The sequence below is a fragment of the Sinohyriopsis cumingii genome, chromosome 5, assembly GCF_028554795.1.
Source record: "Sinohyriopsis cumingii isolate HCF-2022 chromosome 5, ASM2855479v2, whole genome shotgun sequence".
In the NCBI taxonomy this organism is placed as follows: Eukaryota; Metazoa; Mollusca; class Bivalvia; order Unionida; family Unionidae; genus Sinohyriopsis; species Sinohyriopsis cumingii.
This window is the reverse complement of record NC_142965.1, coordinates 8,779,588-8,804,252: the sequence shown is the minus strand read 5'-3', so window position 1 is coordinate 8,804,252 and position 24,665 is coordinate 8,779,588. Positions and strand designations below refer to the sequence as shown.

General features: G+C 34.6%; 1 protein-coding gene across 1 annotated transcript in view; it reads left to right on the top strand.

Moving 5' to 3' along the window:
- The window catches only part of LOC149798603 (uncharacterized), a 270,356-nt gene that overhangs the window by 121,907 nt on the left and 123,784 nt on the right, over positions 1–24,665 (top strand). The window lies entirely within an intron of this gene.

The window sequence follows — 24,665 nt, the reverse complement described above, 5'->3', positions numbered from 1 at the left end:
GGAGAAATGAGGTCTGGTTTTTAAAGACTCCTTGTTATGAATGAGAAGCTAAGTTAAGTTCATATAGATACAGATAGGTATATATAGATACAGATAGGTATTTAGGGTTCAATATGAGGTTGCTTAATTATGTGTAACAAGAGTATCTTGTGTGGCTGTGCATGGTTTGAATAGGTGATGTACATTGATCTTCCACACCATCATGCAGAAATCTAAAATGTGGTGGGAAAGATCAAAAGAAACTGTTAACTATTTTCTCTTGTACTAAATATGTCTATTCCATGGTTTGTTTTAGACTGTGCCCATGCAGTAGTCACTCATATTTGCCTATCTTTGGTGCCAAAATGTTTCGTCCATAGGACGCATAGCAAGACCCTAAAATATCAGTCATTACAGTTGCTTGTAGATTGACTGCATTGAGCACACTTCAAGCTTACAGAATATAGTGTGATAATGAAACATAAGATCAATTTAATTAAGTGTCTTTCTGACTTCGATTAGCTTGAACACTAGTTGAGGTTGATGATCATGAATGGAAAATGTTAACAAGAGAAGCTCAATTCTTCATCAGAAACACTGGTGCATTTAATTTCGATCTTGAATACAGGGAAGAGAGATGGAGACACTAGTGTCCAGAATAGATTATAAAGGGGTTTGGTTACTTAAGCATGAGGAATCCTGGTACCATAGGCTCACAACAGGGGAGACAGATAATGATCATAAATGCTGCGGATTTATTAATTTCTGCAATTTCACTTTTTCAGCATTATTTATTTTGAATCGGTCATCCTTGAGTCAGATTATTACATGGTTTTATACAATTTCCTCTTACACTAAAAAAATAATGCTCTGAACAGTGGACATGGTTTATTAGTGGACAATGAAATTTTAGAAAAACCAAGCTGTTATCTCACCCTACATGAATGGCGTCCAAGAATATAATGCTGGAAAGAGGAATATTAATGGCATAAATGAATTAATCCATGACATGACTACCAGTGATAATATTATGTGTTGGTATTTCTTGAATAAATACGAAACAGATAAGGTTATTTTCAACCCCTGTTGTTAACTCTACTGGTCATAGTCCAGAAGAAATTATAGGCTGGCCTGTTATCAGTCATCTGTCTGTCAGCACAAGTTTGTTATAGATTCTCCTACCAAACTTCTTGGAGAGTTGCCATGATACTTTACATACATATTCATCCCATGGAGTAGTTGGTACGAAATGAAACTGGTGTTTATAGACCTACAATATGGCCAGCGCAGACTTTATGTCTAGTTAGGCCTAAACAAAAATGATGCCGATCTGACATCCAATATGGCCATCTTGAAAATCTTGTTACAGCTACTTCTCCTGAATGAAAGGTCAAATCAACATCAGTTTTTCACTAGAAGACTTCTGATGATGTCTAATTGGTAATAAGTACAATTGATGCTGCTCAGATATCGAATTTTTGTCACGGTAATTGCTACCTCTTCTGAATTGATAATTGAATCACAATAGGCTTTTCAACAAAAGATTTTTTTTGATGTTTATTTAAACCTAATGAAAATGGTGCTGCTCAGACATCCAATATGGATGTCACAGTGGCCATCTTGAAAATGTTGTTATTGCTACTTCTTCTAAATTGATGATCACATCAGCATGGGGTTTCAGTAAAATGCTTATGTATGTTGACCCAGTGTAAATGTGGTGCACATTGTATCAACATGGGCTTTCAATAAAATGCTTATGTGTGTTGACCCAGTGTAAATGTGGTGCAGATCTGATTGCCATTGAGGTAGCCATCTTGAAAATGTTCCTATAGCTAACTAAACCTGAGTGTAAAGTCATATCAACCAAATGGTTTAGACAGGAAGACTTATAATAATGTATAGTTGGTCAGAAATGAAAATGGTGGACATCCAGTATGACTTCTATATTGGCCATTTTTAAAATCTTGTTATTGCTACTCAGGGCTTTCAGGGACCAGAGCTTCTGGGTCAGATATGCATATGCATGAAATTCTTGAACATGACATGCCTCATTTTCCCTAGGATGTTCTCCTTTTTCATAGTTTGGTCAGCTAAAGGCTATACTTAATTAGGCATGAAAGCCAGTGGGACTAATTAACAGTTAATCCTTATCATAGTAATTATCTTGTGAAAAGGACTACCCCTCTTGAAGGTTACCCTGATGCATGTAAAGAAACCATGTATGTAAGCACCTGTGATTGATTGGCAAATAAACCATGCTCAATTTTGATATAATGGTGTTTTAATTAAATTGGTGACAGTGCAAATATAAATCTTGAAAGTATTTTCAGAGTTTGATTTAGACAAACTGTCAAATCATCAGTATACCATAATAATAATAAAAACTTATTAATGTGATTTCTATAGGGTAATACAGTAGATGTTTTAAAAGAGTCCAGAAAGGCATGTAAATTCATAAAAACGAGAATGCAAAATCTCGTTTCTTTGATGGGAAATGGACTTGTGATGAAAATGACACTAATGCCAACAAAAGGAAATAAAAGTTGGCAAAAGTTCCATTTGACTGGTGATATTTGAGTATCAGTACCTAAAGCTTGTGGATTAATTTTGACAACAGTTCAGATCTGCTAGACTAAAGTTAAGTTTTCAAATATACATGTAGTAAGATCAGTCTTCATTTTTATATCACACCATTATTCCATAGGGCCAACTCTTAATGCATTTGACACTGTTTAGTAATTAACATTTATTTTGAATTTTTTTTTGCACATATGCTGCTTGGTATATTTTTTCATTCTTTGTTTATTAAGTGATCTCAAGTTACATTTATATATAGGGTACAGTGTAATGCCAGGTGTTTTTATTCCAGTCAGTTTCTTTGGTAGAAATCCGTATGCTATTTTGCCTGCAGAGTAAACTACAGAGTGTTTTAAGTGATCATTCATGGGATTGAAACTAACTGTTGATGATTTTATTGTGGTTGTTTATTTGTGTTTAGTGTTGTTGTAGGGGTAAACAAAAGTTATAAATTTACATGTTTGATATTTAAACTAAACATTCTATGTACAGAAAAGTATTTTCTTCGTAGTGTGATGTTATAATTGGCTGAGAATTCAATCATGATATGTATTCCAATAATGATAATGAGCTTTTTCATATTCTTTTGTATCATTTTGAAAGTGAGGGACTCCTGAGTTCATGCCAGGGACTATCGTGTATAGACTGAGGTCTCATGAGTTCCATGAGTGAAGAGTCCATGACTCCTCATCCTGAAACTCAGTTGAGAACCCTGCTACTCCTCCTACAAGGAAGGTCATATCAAGATTTCGCCAAAATATTTCATATAATATCTACTTTGTCTGAAATAATAATGATACCAATCTGAAATTCATTATGGCCACCATGGCAACTATATGAAAATCTTACTGCTACTTCTCCTGAATGGAAATTAAAATCAACATGAAGTTTTCACTTGAAGACTCATTATGATGTCTAGTTGGTCCCTCATGAAAATTATGACAACCTGCTCCTTCTAGATGTTGTTGTTGTTAGTTGGATTATAGTGGTTTTCGTTCTTTTGAACATGTACCACTTGTTTATTCACGCACTGCGTGATTTTTAATTACTCTTGGGGGAAGGAAAAGGAGCCTCATCCCCCAGGCTTTTATGTACTCAAAGAGTACTTTTTAATTTAGCCATTCATGTGTAAAACTAACTAGTCCTTAACAACCTGACTGAATTTTACGATTGTTGTGGGGTTTAACGCCATTTTTCAGCATGATAGGCTATACATGGCGGCCAGTATTAATGGTGGAGGAAGAACCCGGAAAACCCCGGAAAGAACCACCGACCCACGAGAAGCTTCTGGCAGGCTTTCTCACATGCCCACATTGGCTGAATCTTAGACTCGAACCGCCGCAGACAGAGGTGAGATGGCAGTGATCCGTAACGACAGCCTGACTGAAAGGCTAATAAACATAAGTGGGAATAGTCACACCACACACTCGTGTTTCTTAGTTGGATTGAAATGCCCCAGGTGTCAAACCAAGCAGTATGTGACTCCTGCTACGATTGGTCAGCAGCGATGATGTCACATTAGGACACCTGGTCTTGTGGCAGGTGGAAATCGTTCCACATACTGCCACGTGTACGTTGTCCAATAATGATAATGAGCTTTTTCATATTCTTTTGTGTCATTTTGAAAGTGAGGGACTCCTGAGTTCATGCCAGGGACTATCGTGTATAGACTGAGGTCTCATGAGTTCCATGACCCCTTATCCTGAAACTCGGTTGATGTATTGTAGTTAATCTGACATCAATATGGCCATCTTGGCTGCTGCATGACTCATTATGATGTCTAGTTGGTCCCACATGAAAATGATGATGACCTGCCCCTTCCAGATGTATTGTAGTTAATCGGACATCAATATGGCCATCTTGGCTGCTGCATGACACATTGTGATGTCTAGTTGGTCCCACATGAAAATGTTGATGAGCTGTCCCTTCTAGATGTAGTTAATCTGACATCAGTATGGCCATCTTGGCTACTGCATGACTCATTAATATGTCTAGTCGGTCCCACATGAAAATGATGAAGAAATGCCCCTTCTAGATGTATTGTAGCTAATCGGACATCAATATGGCCATCTTGACTGCTGCATGACTTATTATGATATCTAGTTGGTCCCACATGAAAAATGATGATGACCTGCCCCTTCTAGATGTATTGTAGCTAATCGGACATCAATATGGCCATCTTGGCTGCTGCATGACACATTGTGATGTCTAGTTGGTCCCACATGAAAATGTTGATGAGCTGTCCCTTCTAGATGTAGTTAATCTGACATCAGTATGGCCATCTTGGCTACTGCATGACTCATTAATATGTCTAGTCGGTCCCACATGAAAATGATGAAGAAATGCCCCTTCTAGATGTATTGTAGCTAATCGGACATCAATATGGCCATCTTGGCTGCTGCATGACTTCTTATGATATCTAGTTGGTCCCACATGAAAAATGATGATGACCTGCCCCTTCTAGATGTATTGTAGCTAATCGGACATCAATATGGCCATCTTGACTGCTGCATGACACATTGTGATGTCTAGTTGGTCCCACATGAAAATGTTGATGAGCTGTCCCTTCTAGATGTAGTTAATCTGACATCAGTATGGCCATCTTGGCTACTGCATGACTCATTAATATGTCTAGTCGGTCCCACATGAAAATGATGAAGAAATGCCCCTTCTGTATGCATTGTAGCTAATTGGACATCAATATGGCCATCTTGACTGCTGCATGACTTATTATGATATCTAGTTGGTCCCACATGAAAATGATGATGACCTGCCCCTTCTAGATGTATTGTAGCTAATCGGACATCAATATGGCCATCTTGACTGCTGCATGTATCTTCAGAATCTTGTTGCTACTACTAAACAGAAAGTGGTATCGGCTTGCAGTTTTCATGAGAATTTTATTATGATTTCTAGTCTGTCCCAAATGTAAATAGTGGCTTCCTAGAAAATCCTGTTATTGCTGTTTCTCCAGAATGCATCATCACCAAAAGACATTCAAATGGTGTAAAGTTGGTCCTGAATGAAAATAGCGCCAATCTGTTATCCAGAATGGCTGCAACAGTGGCTAATTTGAAAATCTTGTTATTGCTAAAACATGTCACAGATGGTTTCAACACTAGACAGTTAAAAAGAAGAATAGGTCTTATCTTAACTCTTGGAAATTATTTTTAGTCATCTTTCCCTATTTGAAGTACTCTTGTTTTCTAAATAAGTTCAGTTCCTGACCTGTGGGGGCCATTTGGCTTTCCATTTCTAGAATGAATACTACAGTAACTTTGTGTTCTGAAAAAATCCTTAAATGATCTACTTGTACCGAACCAAAATTTTCATATGAATGCACACCAAATGGATATTTAGTTCATATTCTGTATATAATTCTGGGCAAGTAACAAAACTTGATATGCCAAGAAAATGTTTCAAATTGTAATGGCTACAAGACAATGGATTTGACATGGTTTATTTTTGTACAAGCTTAGCCTCATTTTGATATAACCATGCTAAAGATGTAATTTATAGTGTGCTACTCGAGTTCTCTAGAATTGTGTCACTGTACCTGCTTGTTTTTTTTAATAGGTTTTGTTTAGCTCACCTGACCCTAAGGCCTCACTGTTCCTGCTTGTTTTTTTTTTTAGGTTTTGTTTAACTCATCTGACCCTAAGGCCTCACTGTACCAGCTTGTGTTTTAGGTTTTGTTTTAGCTCACCTGACCATAAGGCCTCACTGTACCAGCTTTTTTTAAAATAGGTTTTATTTAGTTCACCTGACCATAAGACCTGTATCTGCTTGTCATGTAGATTTTGTTTAGCTCACCTGATGCTAAGGCCTCACTATATCTGCTTATTTTTTGTTTTGTAGGTTTTGTTTTTAGGTCACCTGACACTAAGTCCTCACTATACCTGCTTGTTTTTTTTTAGGTTTTGTTTAGGTCACCTGACACTAAGGCCTCACTATACCTGCTTGTATTTTTAGGTTTTGTTTAGGTCACCTGACACTAAGGCCACACTATACCTGCTTGTGTTTTTAGGTTTTATTTAGGTCACCTGACACTAAGGCCTCACTATACCTGCTTGTTTTTTTATAGGCTTTATTTAGCTCATATGACCATAAGGCCAAGGTAATTTATGGCATTATCCTGAATCAAGCCATCGTCATCTGTCATGTTATCTGTCCACTGCTATTTTCAGCTTCTTAAAAACCACTGGGCCAGTTTCAGTTGATAGGGATAATCTTCAAGACATGCTCTACCGAAGATTTATTTCTGGTGGCTTCCCAGTGGTATGGCATGAAAAGCAACCAAAATGGACAGCTTATTTTCAGTTTCTTGTCCTGATATGCTTAAACAATTATTCACCTACCAGCTATGTTTTTTTTTTTTTACTGACTATTATAAAAACCTATTGTCAACTTCTCCAGATTAAATGAGCCAGTTAACAAGTTTGCGATGTTTCTTATGACATACATTATCAAAATCGTATCTGTGGTGTATATATATTCGTGCCTCATGCACTTGTCTGTCCATCTTAGCAGCCAGGTGAAAACTTAACTTTTGACAACTTCTCTTGAATGGATCAGCTAAATTTGATAAAACTTGGTAGGGGTTTTTGGTAAGTCATGTTTGAACAGAATTTCATCAGGCTTCTGTAATAGGCACATTAAGATAGCCTGATGCCTGGGATCCTCTCTGATTTCAGTTTTGGGCCCCTCCTGCATTCTGAGTGAAGTGCCTGTCTGGCTTGCTGGGAAAATATCTAATATGCTTGAGAAAATGTCAGTCTTGCTGATGAAATGTGGAATTTTGTTTTGAAGTTGTTGAAAGACTAGTAAATTCTTATTTATCCACATGTACTGCTCTGGTGGCCCAGTGGTTAGAGCATCTGCCTCAGATACGGGAGGTCGTGGGTTTGATCCCTGGTCGAGTCATACCAAATACTTTAAAAAATGATACAAACAGCAACCTCGCTTGGTGCTCAGCATTAAGAGGTTAGTGTTAGGACTGGTTGGCCTGGTTTCAGGATAATGTGACTGGGTGGGACATCATGCTACATACCTGTGTCATGATGTCCCAGTGCTAGACATCACTATAAACTGCCACACTGCATATGTCATAGCAGTATGACTGAAAAATTGTTAAAGCTGCATTAAAAATCCAAATCACACACACACACACACACACACACACACACACACACACTTATCCACATGTAGGCCCCTTACCTTTATGAAGATTGTCTGCTTATATTCTGTTGAAAGTTGCAAGCTTTGTGTACAAAGTGAAGCATGTGACCAATGAATGATTATAATTAGTGCTCACTTGGCCTTAGCATACATGTGATCACAAAGGCTTGTATCTTTACTTACAATTTACATATAAATTATATAGTACTTGTATGATTTACAGGTAAATTGTAAGCAATGATAGAAGCTCCTGTACATGTGATTCTGTTGGTGGTAGGACAAGTTTATTTAAAATCATCTAACACACATATCATTTTATATTTTAAATTGACTGGTTTTGAAACTGAACAGATTTCTTTTAGAAAAAAGATCTTAAAAAAAGAAACAAGTGGTAGTTTTTATGTTTCTGTCAACAAACATGTATTACAGAAACCAGCCAGAATCAGCCTACTGGGGACCAGAACTGTTACAGCATTCATTGTTACAGGTGCAATGATGCATGGCTGAGTAATCAGATCAGGAAGGCTTGCATGTGTACACAATAACTTTTTAATTGATTGCCACATTGTTGAAATCAGGAGAGTTGGTCAAATACATGATGTATTTTGTTATGTTAGAAATAATAAACAGATCAGAGGTTGCCCATGATGGCTCTCTCTTTGAGTTAAAGTTTGCTGTCATTTGGTGCATGTGAGACAAAATGGAGAGACAAACCAAAAAATGATTGTGCTAGAAACACTTGAGTAAGCAACTTGATTTTGAGCACATGGAATTAGAGTCAGGGCCTACAATTATTTTTTTGGCCCACGTATGAAAGAACTTTTCTATTGTATGAAAAGAACTTTTTCTTTGCACACTGCTATTTTCAATTTGGTCTTGAAGACAGTTGGGTGAATTTCGATCAAATTTGGTAGGAATATTTCTTAGGATTATACGAGAACCTTTTCTTGAATTGATTTTCTGAGCTCAGACTCAACAAGAATGTTTTGTTTGGATATGCTGTATCATAATGTTGTCTGGGATAGTTGAAAAACTTATTTTCGTTTGAACTGCTGAGTCAGGATCCAATTTTTGATCAAAATTGGTAGGATTGTTTGTTTTGAAATGATGTATCAACATTTTTTCCAGTGTGGTTCCACAGGCAATGGTGTTGCCTCCATACCAATGAAATTGAAATCCTATTTTCAGCATCTCTAGAATTGCAAGTTTTGATCATACTTTGTACAAATTTTTTTTGGGACATATTCTATCAAAATTATATGTAGGGTGGATCCCATAGTCATGGTGCCCATTCCTTAACTTCCAGGTGGAAAACCTTTATAGAACAGCTGAATAAATTTTGTTAAAACTTAGTTGTTGTTTTTGTAGGGTTTAATGCCATTTTTCAGCACATGATAGGCTATACATGGCGGCCAATATTAAAGGTGGAGGAAGAACCCTAGAAAACCCCGGAAAGAACCACTGACCCACAAGAAACTACTGGCAAACTTTCTCACATGCCCACATTGGCTGAATCCAAGACTCGAACCCATGCAGACAGAGGTGAGATGGCAGTGATCCATTTAAAACTTAGTAGGAATGATTCTATGTCATAATTTTGATTAGGGTTGCTCCCATAGCAATGGTGTCACTTTCGTAACAACCTGTTGGAAAAATTATTTTCTACTTCTTTAGAAGTACTGGGCCAACAATATACATTAATCAAAATTGTGTCTGATGTGGCTCCCCTAGCAATAGTGTGGCTTCTATTGCAAACATATTGAACATCTATTTTCAGCTTCCTCAGAATAGCCAAGCTAATTTTGATAAGACTTGGTATGGATGTCTGTTAGGACATGCTGTTTCAAAGTTTGATTGACTCCACTCAAGCAGCTATGTGGCTTTGATATCAGTTGGTTGGAAAACAAACCAATTACATGTATTTCCTTTCTACCGCATAGCTGGAAGTGACCCTGACACATGCCTTATTACAGTATTTGCCTTGCTGTCCAGTGTGTGCCAGATGAATGATATCATACCCACTTGGATCTCTTGTTTTTATCCATTATCTGGTGACTTCAGTTCTGTGTAAAAGACCTGCAATTTAGAAAATGTCATGAGTAACCAGATAGTTTTCAGGTATCTCTCCCACCATTGTAACTTCCTGCTAATGCTGCAGACATAATACTATTACATACATTTCAAAAGGATTGCCCACTTTGATCTTATGCAGTATTATGCATGTTGTTCAAGCCATAACACCTGTCAGAATTGTGAAAAATATTTATCATGTGACTACTTTGTTATTTTGATTAATATACCTGTTTCATAATTTGTATATATGTAGCATGTAAGAAAACCTGATGAGTCCACCAATAATGTCATGATGCTATGTAAAGGAATGGCATAATGACAATGGAATCGGAATGAATTTCAAAGTCATTTGCTACACTGTTCTGCTGTTTGGTGCAGTCAGTGTATCTTGTCATGCAGTAAATAGAATCTCATTTAAGTGAAATTCATGAAACTCATTGAATGGGTTCCAAACAAAAGATAGTAAATATTTGACTTGTTTCGTAAATATATTGGAAATTAACTTTTAAACATATCTGATACTAGTGGATCATTATGAGGTTTGTAAAGATTTTGAAAGAAAAGAAACTGATTTGTTTTTGGAAAAAAAATCGTCTTTGTTTTACAGTAAGTTCTCATTCTTGAGGATGTAATATGTACAACACTCTCTCATTATAATGCCATTAATACATGTACAACACTCTATCATTATAATGCCATTAATACAACACTCTCTCATTATAATGCCATTAATGCAACACTTTCTCATTATAATGGGAACCTAGATTATACAACAGACTTACAAACTGTTTATTGTCTCATTATAATGCCATCCATCGATTATCACATAAAAACATTAAAGAGACTCGCACAGTAAAATAGATACAGGCAATGAATGGATATAATTAAACAACAATAACAATATATATATATATATATATATATATATATATATATATATATATATATATATATATACATACACACACACACGTCAGTCTGTCCGTCTTTTTCCTTCTCCCTCTGCTTATTTTCTCGGTGAGTGTAATATCTGTACATTTGTCACAGGGATGTCATTTCAACATTTTCGGGGGGGGAGGGGGCAAAATTTGATTCATGCAAATATCAACATGCTGGCTCAGGCTGAATAACAGATTAGAGAGATAGTAATAGCAGGGACGTCATTTCAATTTTTTTCGAGGGGGGAAAACTTGATGGGCTTGTTAATTTTCATATATAGGCTACAGCAATTTAACAGCATGTGCAAATTCTGCCCACCCCCCCGCCCCCGATGACACCCCTGATCTGTCGTCATACTTGCAACAGTCATGCCTGCTCTTTGTGCATTTATTTTTTTAACATAGTAATGTTTTAAACAGGGGATAAAGATATAATACCAGGGGCTCAGAGTGGCTGAGTGGTCTAAAGCGCTCTCCGTTACAGATCACTGCCATCTCACCTCTGTCTGCATGGGTTCGAGTCTAGGATTCGGCCAATGTGGGTATGTGAGAAAGCTTGCCAGTAGCTTCTCGTGGGTTGGTGGTTCTTCCTGGGGTTTTCCCAGGTTCTTCCTCCACCATTAATTCTGACCACCATGTATAGCCTATCGTGTGCTGAAAAATGGCATTAAACCCCACAACAACAACAAGATATAATACCAAGTTTCATATTGTTTTCTTTCAAATCATACTGTTTTACATTTGATACACCAGGTTAGTACATTGGTTTATCTTTAATGATACCATGCTATCCAGACTGCATTAAAATGAAGGGTGGTATAATGGGAGAGAGCAGTATTATTATTGTTTGGGGGATTTGTGTTGGTTCATTTGATAATTGAGGCTTTATTGGGCATGGTCTTATTTGTTAACTGCCACCCAGGCCATGCAAACTTGAAATTGTTGGTAGACAATCAGACTCATAATCCAAGGTTGCAGGTTCGATATCTGCCCAGGCCTGGTTGCCTTGTGTAACAGTGAGAAATTAACTTCGCAACCTTTTCCTTGTCATGATATAGCTAATAATCTCTTACAAGTGACCTTAAACCAACAAAAACAAAAGCCAATAAGATACTGATAGTTAAAAAATGAGTCATTTATAGGGGTACATGTGGTACTGTTTTGATGACAGCAACTGTGGCTGTGTAATCTTATATCGGCTACATTCATTTTTCATCTGAATGAACCAGCAGTTGGCTGGTTTTACAGTCTGAGCTGGAGTGCTTATGTATCTGTGTCACCATCACTTGGGAAGGAATGGGGAATCAATGCTTACAGAAGTGACTCAAATATATGCACTGACTTGGCTCTACAGGAAGATGTACCAAACAGCATGGTGGTACTACTTTTGTAATGTTATAGGGAAATAGAACAACTGTTCATTGGCTGATCTTTTTGACTAATTCTTTCAGTGACTACTTAAGGTAGGTTTATTTGTTACGTCTGCCTGAACAGTATCCTAACAGAAACTTAATGTGTGGCGTGGAGAGAGAGCAGAAGGTCAAATTTGTGAATTGTAGGTGGTGGAGGCATTGTGAACAATAACTGGATTCCTTTTTATTCTATTATAATACTGTATAACAAACTAAGATCGTGATACAGGTGAAGTAAACATGACAAATATGATCATTTGCAAAATGACAACATTCTGGAACTGCAGATTTAGAGGAGAAAGTATGGTCTCCATTAAAACAATAAAAGGTGGGGTTGTGAAAAGGAAGGAGGGCTTTAATTGAAGTAACCAGTGGTTGAGCAGTGAAATATTATCCATGATTTTCAGTGTGTCCTAGAATTTAACCTGGACATAGTTTTGTTAATAAGTATGATTTGCATGTATCACTGTAGTGACTAGCAGAATGAAGATTATAGATCAGGGATTAAGTGTTCCTCGGTTTCTACCTAGCCAGAACAGTTGAATATTTTAAGCAGGTCCTCTTTAATTTATTGGAAAAATGCATTGTGGTGAAATGGATCACTCCACAATAGAACATGTTAATTTCTGATGAAATGGATCACTCCACAATAGAACATGTTAATTTCTGATGAAATGAATCACTCCACAGTAGAACATGTTAATTTCTGATGAAATGAATCACTCCACAGTAGAACATGTTAATTTCTGATGAAATGGATCACTCCACAATAGAACATGTTAATTTCTGATGAAATGGGGTCACTCCCAAGTAGAACATTTTAATTTCTCTATATGGGGATTTGCCTTGTTGTTGGTTGGTTTTAATTGAGAATATTTTAAAAAATCTTCAGATAAGATACATGGCAACAACCTTTCATTTTTTTTTTCTTTTCCTTCCAGCTGCTACATATGTTGATACAGTTGTTTTTACAAACTCATCTCAATGGAGTTGAGGGGAACTGTTGTTATGTGTAAAACATCACTGCATTTCAGTCATTCTTTTTTCCTGCATTCTATGAATTGTTTTGGAGGTTGTTTTTTTCTTCAAATCAATTACTCTTTGAAGTTGGCTGACTAAGGGGGCAAACTTTGCACTTTGCATTTACATGTACATTGTACTTTAGCAGTACAGTCTTGGTTAAGTTTATATATATATACCGTTATACCAGAAAACATGAAATTTTGGTGGGAGAATACATTGATTAGCGCTACACCCTCATATAAAGTAGGTCACAGTGACCCATATAAGCTACCTTACTGAACTTGTATTAAGTATATATTCAGTTATACCAAGATTCATGAAATTTGGTTAGGGAATGCATTATAATGAGTACTGCATACTCATTAAAAAAGGTGTCATTGTGACCCATATCCTACACTTGTGGGTTGTAGGTTTTTGTTTAACATTAGTTTTCATCACTTGATAGGCTATACAGCAGCCAGTATATCTGGTAGAGGAGGAGCCTGGAAAATTCCCCAGAAAAAACAATGAATCTAAGGGAAGGTACTGGCAAGATTTCTCACACACTACCATTGGCTGAGCAAAAGGCTCGAACCCACACAGACAGAGGTGCGATTGCAATGATCTTTAATTGTGAGCACCTTTGACCATTTGGCCACCCAGGGCCCCTTGTTTTACACATTTTTTGCATCTTGATAAGTATCACACTGTCATCACAAAAGTAGGTTATTGTGACCTGTATTTAATGCTTCACTGATTTGGGTTCAATCTCAAGCTCTGTTTATGTTGTTCTTGTTGTAGGGTTTAACGCCATTTCTCAGCACAAGATAGGCTATACATGGCGGCCAGTATTAATGGTGGAGGAAGAACCTGGGAAAACCCCGGAAAGAACCACCGACCGATGAGAAGCTACTGGCAAGCTTTCTCACATACCCACATAGGCTGAATCCAAGACTCGAACCCACGCAGACAGAGGTGAGATGGCAGTGATCCGTAACGGAGAGCGCTTTAGACCACTCGGCCACTCAGGGCCCCCTCTGTTTATGACAAATTAATCAAACTAGATGATTGTATGCATCTCTGTTGGCAACACACTCCTACAACAAATGGTCAACATGATCTATATTGTGTTTTGCATTGATCTCATGATCATGTAGTTTTCTTTTTACCACCTGTTGTTCTTTTTGTTGTTATGGATTTATCACAATTTTTAAGCACATGATAGGCTATACATGGCAGCTAATATATCTGGTGTTGGAGGAACCTGAGTAAACCCTGGGAAGAACCACTGACCCACAGGTAGATACTGGTAAAGCTTTCTCAGTTACCCATATTGGCCTGGCCTGAGACTGAAACCCTTGTGGTGATATGTATGTGATCTGAAAAGACGAGAACCTTTGAACAGTCAGCCTTTATCACCAGTTAAATCAGTGCTAAATAAAAATAGCCTGATGCCCAGTACCCACTAAATGTAGCTGGGGTGCCATCCATATTGTAAGGGACTCACAGGGTAATGAATTGCTGGTTAAACATATCAAGCAGTACTGTTGTAATTGTTTGATAATCAGGCTCAATAAAGGGATTTTCAGCTATTAACAGCATCCAAGACAATGTTTCTAATCATAAACGTTCTACACCCCTTTCTCAAAAGTTTGTCAATGTGACCCATATATCATGTTCCATCGACTTTTTAAAAATTTTGTGTTTTTACCATGCTTGAATCATTAAAGTACGTTATTGTATAATCTCTTATGCCACACCATATGGAAAAAGGTAAATGTAATATTTTAAAGTTTAGTAGTTTGTGTTAAGTTTCTTTTACTTCATGGCCATGTAGGGAATTTGTATGCTGTGTACCTACCTAGAATCCTGAAAGTTGTTGAGGGCATGCATCTTAATGAGTGTTACTCCCTCAGATCAGTAGTCAGTGTGGCACATATTTTGATATTTTTCACTGATGTTGGCTTAAATTTTGTACTTGATGTTTATTTCTCAGGCTCTCATCAAGCTTGAATCATGAAATCTATGATGATTGCATCTTTGTTAGTCACACATTCTTACAACAAAAGAAACACATTGTGACCTATATTCTATCTGTTGTGACCTATATTCTATCTGTTATTGGTTTTGGTTCAGTATTTTAATGGCATGCTCATATTATTATGTACTTTTGAGAGAGTGAAGTATGTAAGGTGAAGTTGTTTGCATTTTAAAAAATGCACATTGGAGAGAATGTTGGCATATTTCTATGCTACATTAATGTAATGTGGTCAGTCTGGTGTCAGAATAATGTGGCTGGATGGGACATGATGCTACATGTCTGCAGCATGATGCCCCAGTGCTAGACATCACTTTAAACTGCTACACTGCACACATTGTAGCAGTATGACTGGACAATTGTTAAAGCTATGTTAAAAATCCAAATCACACACACACACACACACACACACACACTATTAATGACTCTAGACTGTAACAGGTTAACTGCTCATCGCACATGTGAATAATTGCATAGATTTAGACAGTGGACTGCATCCTTTTCAAGTCAGGCCAGTAGTAGTGGCTTGTCAAGGTATTTATTAAAGCATAATCTGTTTACCTGCAGTCACTTTTAGGCTAGGAACTGACCATTTAATTTGCTGTGGGTGTGTGTGTTAAAGATTGGCCCTGAAATAGCTTGAGGAAAATGCAGATTTATATAAAAAGAACCATTATATTAATTGGAAAAGATAAGTTATCCAATATAAAAGAGAATAAAATATCCTGGCTCAGATGAAAATCCAGGCCCACCCCCAAATTTTAAATGGACAGTCCCTTACTGAAAGCTTTTGACTCCATCCAGTAAAATCAGGCTTCTATGAGTTGATGTCAATATCAGTTTCTGAAGTAGATTTTAAGAATAATAATTTATTAGAAAATAGAACATTACTCTCTGGTTTTTATCAACTCATTATAGTGGCTCTGCTTTGATGTCATAAAAAGAATTTTCTGTTTATTTTTGTCTTTTATGCCTTGTTTATATATGCATGCATTTGATTGAAAATTATGATGGAACATTACTGGCTGTATGGTATAGAATCAGAGTTGAAATTTAAAATAAAAAAGTCAGTTATTCTGTACGATAAGTAATGCTTAAACTTACAACTGGAGACTGTTAAAAGCTTTGTATGGGTAATTGTACATTACACTTAAGTTTCGGGGTAAATCTGCGTATCGGAAATACTTCTCCTTTCGTTTATGGAACAAAAAGTATTATAGAGACTACTTGTGAACCATTATCCTAAACATATAAAAAATACTGAAGTCCATTTGATTTTTTCAGGTGTAAAATCAGTACCTGTAACACCTGCATATTAATACATCATTCAGTTGCTTATAAATAGGTTATTTGGTAGATGAAGTTTAGGACTTTTCTAAAAATTCCCCCAAATTTTCCTTAACGTTTACAGAAATTTATATGCACATGTATACAATTGTACTGACCTATACCAAAAAGAAATTTATTGCAGACATTGTGTGGCAGTTGTGAATTAGCATATGTACTTGATGAGCCCAACTGCAGGGCTGCAAAGACACAGATCTGCTGTCATATAATGTGCATCAGATCTGGGTTTGTGCATTTTGTAGAACAAGCAACATAGACCCTGATCATTAGGTGCATTATATGATGGCAGATAAGGTTCTTTGTAGTTTTGGCTTGACTTATAAGTGAGTATGGATGGTAATTTGGCCGCATTGTGCCATCACATGCAATAGAGTGAATTATCATGGTCATTTGATAATTGCTGTGAAGCTGGTACGGATGAAAGTTACAGTATTAAACGTGCTTTCTAAGCTATTTTCTGGTACATGTTTCTTTGGTTGGTTGTCAGTTTGGCTTTTAACAGTGCATTCAGCACTTTATTTGGCTATATCATACAAAGGTGGACATTTGTGCCTTTCCTAAGAACACACCAAGACAGGCTGGCCAGGGTGGATATTGAATTAATGATCATTGTCTGGTGCTCACTCAGCTGACCTAGTATGGCTTCCCCTGGTGCATACTGCCTTGAAGAGACAGAAGAATTTGATTGGTTTGCTGCTTGGATATTGTGGTGAATTTTTTTTTTAAATTTAGAGTTGTCTTCCTTTCCTTAATCAAGCTTGAGTCATAGATGTATTGACTTTCTTTTTACTGGTTTGCATTCAGATGTGAGATGTCCATATTAATTTCATGTATCAACAATTCCATGAGCCTGTTAACTTAGGATGGAGAGATTTTAATTTCCAGGGATTAAGAATGGTAGGCATTTAACAAATTTTGGTTTCAATATTTATATCATTTGTTACCTGTATAGTACAGGAAGAGGAAGGACATACATGTACATGTGTGCACTGTAATATTGGTTTACATTTACAAGTTAAAATCTGACTCATCACAGACTATTGAGAGAAACAAAAAATCTGTATTGTATTGTGATCCACCATATAGAAAGAGTCCATACTTAGTTGTAAATTCTGTACAGTACATGTTATTAAAGAAAAGATGCCTTTGCATAGACTGAAATATTGTACAGTGATTTTTGTGTTTATAAAATGTACTTTGCAATTCTGGTATAGCTTTAGTTGCATGTTGTTACCTGGTATTTATATTGAAATAGATTGATGTTGACAAATTGTAACTCCTGTATTAAAATTAGGGCATATGGTGATGAGTTCTTATGAAATTTGTAATCGTGAGAGATGAGCTATTGATGGATTTTATTCTTAACATTCCTTCTTAATGCCCGTGTAACCCTTAAGGTCTTCCTTAAAATTTTTTATACTGGATAAATATTTTACTTTGAAAAGAAGTACAAGTTGAAATAGATTAATATCTCGTTTCTGTGTTGCAATTTTAAATGATCCCCCAGCGTTCCAGCAGTCGGGAATTACGCCAACGCTGGGACGTTGAAAACATGTATTTAGCTGTTGAAAGTTATAGCATGTTGTAATTACTGTAGTAAGATTGGTTTTGACGTGACAGAAGGTCAAAATTAGGCTTGTTCTATTGATTTTGCACTATCAATTTGGACTGCAGCATGCGAATGTTTTGTTCAATTATTGGTGTCTACTCCAGTAATGATGTTGAAATGTTACGCCATACAGAGCATTACCAATGGTGATATGAAGGAGATTCCAAAAGAGGTCATTATTGTGCAGCATGTGGTTATGTTAGAATTGATATTTTTGTCAAGTTGACAATTCAGTACATTGTGAATGTATAGTTTTACCCAGACTTCATATGGTGGTTCTGATCCCAATATAAAAATATGTTTTATCCATATATGATAACCAGTATTCCCTCATTATAAGACCTTTTGGTATTACACTTCCTGCCACTAAGTCAGGTATGGTCATGGATTTGGGGAGTCATGTTGACTTAGCGGAACCTGGCCATAAAAAAAAGAGTAAAGAATTGTGAATTCATGGTATGCAGGCATATGATTGTAATAATGCCAGCCATATTTGGAATATATAACAGTAATAATAATAATGCCAACCAAATTTGGACTATATAACATTTTTTGTTATGATAAGAAGGCATATGATATTTCATCCCCTTTCCAATTCCAGACAAAACATCTTCAGAGTGTATTGTATGTCATAATGAATAAATTATTTACCAATTTGACGTGTCATAAACCTCCTGCCTTTATTTTTGCTAGGCCAGATCATTTCTGTGTTTGAAATGTTCCATTTGATCAGGATAAGGATACACTTTATGCTGACATAATATATCAACACTACATGTAATTCTGTTTTCAAAGAACAATAGGGCTGTCTGTGCAGGTCATATCAAGTTTGATAAAAAATTTGTTTGCATATGTAATTAATTGTTTATTCCCAAACCTCTACATTAGGTATATAAACAATCATTTGAACTAAAGGATAATGGCTATAAGTACACTTTAGCCTCTCTTTGTTGTTGGACCAGTAGTGACAACATTCTTACCTAGACAAAGGTTTACAAGTGTCTTTACAAACAACTAATGACTTGTTCATTGTATGGAAAGCTGATTTTGTTTTTATGGATATTCTTTGAAGAGTGACAGACAGACACTCTCTTTAAAAAATGAGAAAGTAGGATTTTACTTATTATTTATGGAGACAAGTTTACCTTGGAGTGGTGAAAGAAGACACAAGTCTGAATCAGGGATTGCAGAGGTTATCACACTGATTGATACAGCACAATTTAAGGATCAAGGTAAATTGTATAGTTAGGCTGCACATTCTGTTTTCATATTTTTTAATTGCAATTATTTGTGGAATGTAACTTAAATAATCACTGGATTATATATATATATATATATATATATATATATATATATATATATATATATATATATATATATATATATATATATATAACAAGGAAATGTTCACTGGAGGAAATACAGTGTATTTTAAAGGAGTTTTTATGAATGGTATACTTATTGTCAATAGAAATGGGCTATTTGTGTGCTACTGTTATAATAAATTTGTGGTGTTAACATATATAGGCTGTTTCTAATTGCAATAAAAATTAATGAATAAATTTACATATGATGATTTTCATGGATTAAAATATGAAGTAATATTGGATAATAATACAATCATACAAATGTGTTTAGTTTGGTAGGACTGGATATCTGACCATTATTTACATATACAGTGCATGAAAAGTATGTCTAATACATCAGACACATTTTAATTGTGGGTTTTGTCCATGCATTATTTTGTCAGTACAGATGCTCATACATTTTGAATATATATTTATGCAGTTGCTATTTGTTAATATATCATGAAAGAACTGTGAAATCAGATTATTCTTGGACTGTAAAGATGAAATGTACATATATACACACACACACACACACACAACCACACCCACACACTGCTGAAAATCAAAATATGTTAAGGCTCATTTTCTTATTTTGCTGTTAATAAACTTTGACTGGTGCACCAGATGTATTCGATGCATTTTAAAGCCATTTTTCACATTACATTGTTGTCAATATCATATTTTCTTAACATATTGATTTACTGATATTTTTGTCATAATGTGAAATTTTTCCCACCATCGAAATATTTACATTATTAGTCGTATTATCTATCATATTTACAGACAACATGAAAAATGTAACGTCTGATTTTTCCCACATTTGGATGATGTTTTGGTGCAGTATCATAAAAATAAGCGTGAATCCTACACTCAGGCATTCTTGACCTTGTTTTGCTATATTAAATGCTGTCATGCTAACCTAATTTTCATGTATATTGCATTGGAATTTTTTTTTTTTACAACGCTGAATTTGAGCCATTTCCTGACACTTTAAATAACCAAGTTCACACTATTTTACTGAAGCTGTTCAAGTACCTTGTCTTGTAAGGAAGAATGTTATAGTCACAAATTGATGAACATTAAACCAATTTGACTTACAGGCTGTTCAGTACATTTTATTGGGTTGGGGCTTGGAATTTTTTAACAAAAAATGTTCCGGCTTCCAAAAAGCTTGAAAAAATTTGTAATGTGATGCGGCAAAAATGTGTCTTATTTGAACCTGGATTTTATTCGGTGTTTTGCTGTTGTTACTGTAAAGGGAATTCTGATTCTTTTTCATGATATATTGTATTTGCCATGGATGCAGGTTAGAAGATATATTTCTTTTTGTGCTTTATTCCATTAGATTGCTTTAGAACCCTAGTCTGGGCCACTTTCAGCTGTGTTGGCACATTTTTTGATGTTTCACTTTTAGGTCTTACATCTGTATGATGTGCATTTTGTGTCTGAAAGCACAATTTAAATCACACAATTTTAATCAGGACCCAAACTTTAAATCATCACTCTGGTGGCCTAAGTGGGTAATGGAGGTCTTACGTTCGAACCCTGGCCAAGTCATACCAAAGACTTATAAAAAATGTACTTGCAGCTACCTCGCTTGACACTCAGCATTAAGAGGTTAGTGTTAGGACTGATTGGCCTTTTGTTGGGATAATATAACTGGTTGGGACAGGATGCTACATGTCTGCACAATGATGTCCCAGTGCTAGACATAACTATAAACTGTCACATTTCAGACATCAAAGCGATTTGACTGAAAAATGGTTAAATCACATTAGAAATCTAAATATCACTCTCTCACACACACACATACACATTAAATTACAATTTTTACATCAGCATATAAACTTTAAATCACAATTTTGTCAGCATTCAAACTTAAATCACACAATTTTATGTCAGCATGTGGACTTTAAATAACACAATTTTATGTCAGCATACAAACTTTAAATAACACAATTTTATGTCAGCATACAAACTTTAAATTGCACAATTTTATGTCAGCATACAAACTTTAAATTGCACAATTTTATGTCAGCATACAAACTTTAAATTGCACAATTTTATGTCAGCATACAAACTTTAAATTGCACAATTTTATGTCAGCATACAAACTTTAAATTGCACAATTTTATGTCAGCATACAAACTGTAAATCACACAGTTTTAATTAGCATACAAACTGTAAATCACACAATTTTAATCATCAGACAAACTGTCAATCACACAGTTTTAATTAGCATACAAACTGTAAATCACACAGTTTTAATTAGAATACAAACTGTAAATCACACAATTTATATCATCAGACAAGCTGTAAATCACAGTTTTAATTAGCATACAAACTGTAACTCACAGTTTTAATTAGCATACAGACTGTAAATTGCATAATTTTAATTAGCATACAAACTGTAAATTGCATAATTTTAATCAGCATATAAACTGTAAATCACACAATTTTAATTAGCATACAGTCTGTAAATCACAGTTTTAATTAGCATACAAACTGTGAATCACAGTTTTAATTAACATACAAACTGTAAATCACACAATTTTAATTAGCATACAAACTGTAAATCTCAGTTTTAATTAGCATACAAGCTGTAAATCACAGTTTTAATTAGCATACAAACTGTAAATCACACAGTTTTAATCAGCATACAAACTGATAATCACACAATTTTATGTCAGCATACAAACTTTAAATTGCACAATTTTATGTCAGCATACAAACTTTAAATTGCATAATTTTATGTCAGCATACAAACTTTAAATTGCACAATTTTATGTCAGCATACAAACTTTAAATTGCACAATTTTATGTCCGCATGTAATCCTTAAATCACAGTTTCAATCAGCATGCAAACTGTAAATCACACAGTTTTAATTAGCATACAAACTGTAAATCACACAATTTTAATCATCAGACAAACTGTCAATCACACAGTTTTAATCAGCATACAAACTGTAAATCACAGTTTTAATTAGCATACAAACTGTAAATCACACAATTTATATCATCAGACAAGCTGTAAATCACAGTTTTAATTAGCATACAAACTGTAACTCACAGTTTTAATTAGCATACAGACTGTAAATTGCATAATTTTAATTAGCATACAAACTGTAAATTGCATAATTTTAATTAGCATACAGACTGTAAATTGCATAATTTTAATTAGCATACAAACTGTAAATTGCATAATTTTAATCAGCATATAAACTGTAAATCACACAATTTTAATTAGCATACAGTCTGTAAATCACAGTTTTAATTAGCATGCAAACTGTAAATCACACAGTTTTAATTAGCATACAAACTGTGAATCACAGTTTTAATTAACATACAAACTGTAAATCACACAATTTTAATTAGCATACAAACTGTAACTCACAGTTTTAATTAGCATACAGACTGTAAATTGCATAATTTTAATTAGCATACAGACTGTAAATTGCATAATTTTAATTAGCATACAAACTGTAAATTGCATAATTTTAATCAGCATATAAACTGTAAATCACACAATTTTAATTAGCATACAGTCTGTAAATCACAGTTTTAATTAGCATACAAACTGTAAATCACACAGTTTTAATTAGCATACAAACTGTGAATCACAGTTTTAATTAACATACAAACTATAAATCACACAATTTTAATTAGCATACAAACTGTAAATCACAGTTTTAATTAGCATACAAGCTGTAAATCACAGTTTTAATTAGCGTACAAACTGTAAATCACATTTTTAATCATCAGACAAACTGTAAATTGCATAATTTCAATCAGCATACAAACTGTAAATCACATAGTTTTAATTAGCATACAAACTGTAAATCACATAGTTTTAATTAGCATACAAACTGTAAATCACATAGTTTTAATTAGCATACAAACTGTAAATTGCATAGTTTTAATTAGCATACAATCTGTAAATTGCATAGTTTTAATTAGCATACAATCTGTAAATCACATAGTTTTAATTAGCATACAAACTGTAAATCACATAGTTTTAATTAGCATACAAACTGTAAATCACATAGTTTTAATTAGCATACAAACTGTAAATCACATAGTTTTAATTAGCATACAATCTGTAAATCACATAGTTTTAATTAGCATACAAACTGTAAATCACATAGTTTTAATTAGCATACAAACTGTAAATCACATAGTTTTAATTAGCATACAAACTGTAAATTGCATAGTTTTAATTAGCATACAATCTGTAAATCACACAATTTTATTACACAGTTTTAATTAGCATACAAACTGTAAATTGCATAATTTTAATCAGCATACAAACTGTAAATCACATAGTTTTAATTAGCATACACACTGTAAATCACATAGTTTTAATTAGCATACAAACTGTAAATCACACAATTTTAATTAGCATACAGTCTGTAAATCACAGTTTTAATTAGCATACAAACTGTAAATCACACAGTTTTAATTAGCATACAAACTGTAAATCACACAGTTTTAATTAGCATACAAACTGTAAATTGCATAGTTTTAATTAGCATACAATCTGTAAATCACACAATTTTATTACACAGTTTTAATTAGCATACAAACTGTAAATCACATAGTTTTAATTAGCATACAAACTGTAAATCACATAGTTTTAATTAGCATACAAACTGTAAATCACATAGTTTTAATTAGCATACAAACTGTAAATTGCATAGTTTTAATTAGCATACAATCTGTAAATCACATAGTTTTAATTAGCATACAAACTGTAAATCACATAGTTTTAATTAGCATACAAACTGTAAATCACATAGTTTTAATTAGCATACAAACTGTAAATCACATAGTTTTAATTAGCATACAAACTGTAAATCACATAGTTTTAATTAGCATACAAACTGTAAATTGCATAGTTTTAATTAGCATACAATCTGTAAATCACACAATTTTATTACACAGTTTTAATTAGCATACAAACTGTAAATTGCATAATTTTAATCAGCATACAAACTGTAAATCACATAGTTTTAATTAGCATACACACTGTAAATCACACAGTTTTAATTAGCATACAAACTGTAAATTGCATAATTTTAATCAGCATACAAACTGTAAATCACAGTTTTAATTAGCATACAAACTGTAAATCACACAATTTTAATTAGCATACAGTCTGTAAAT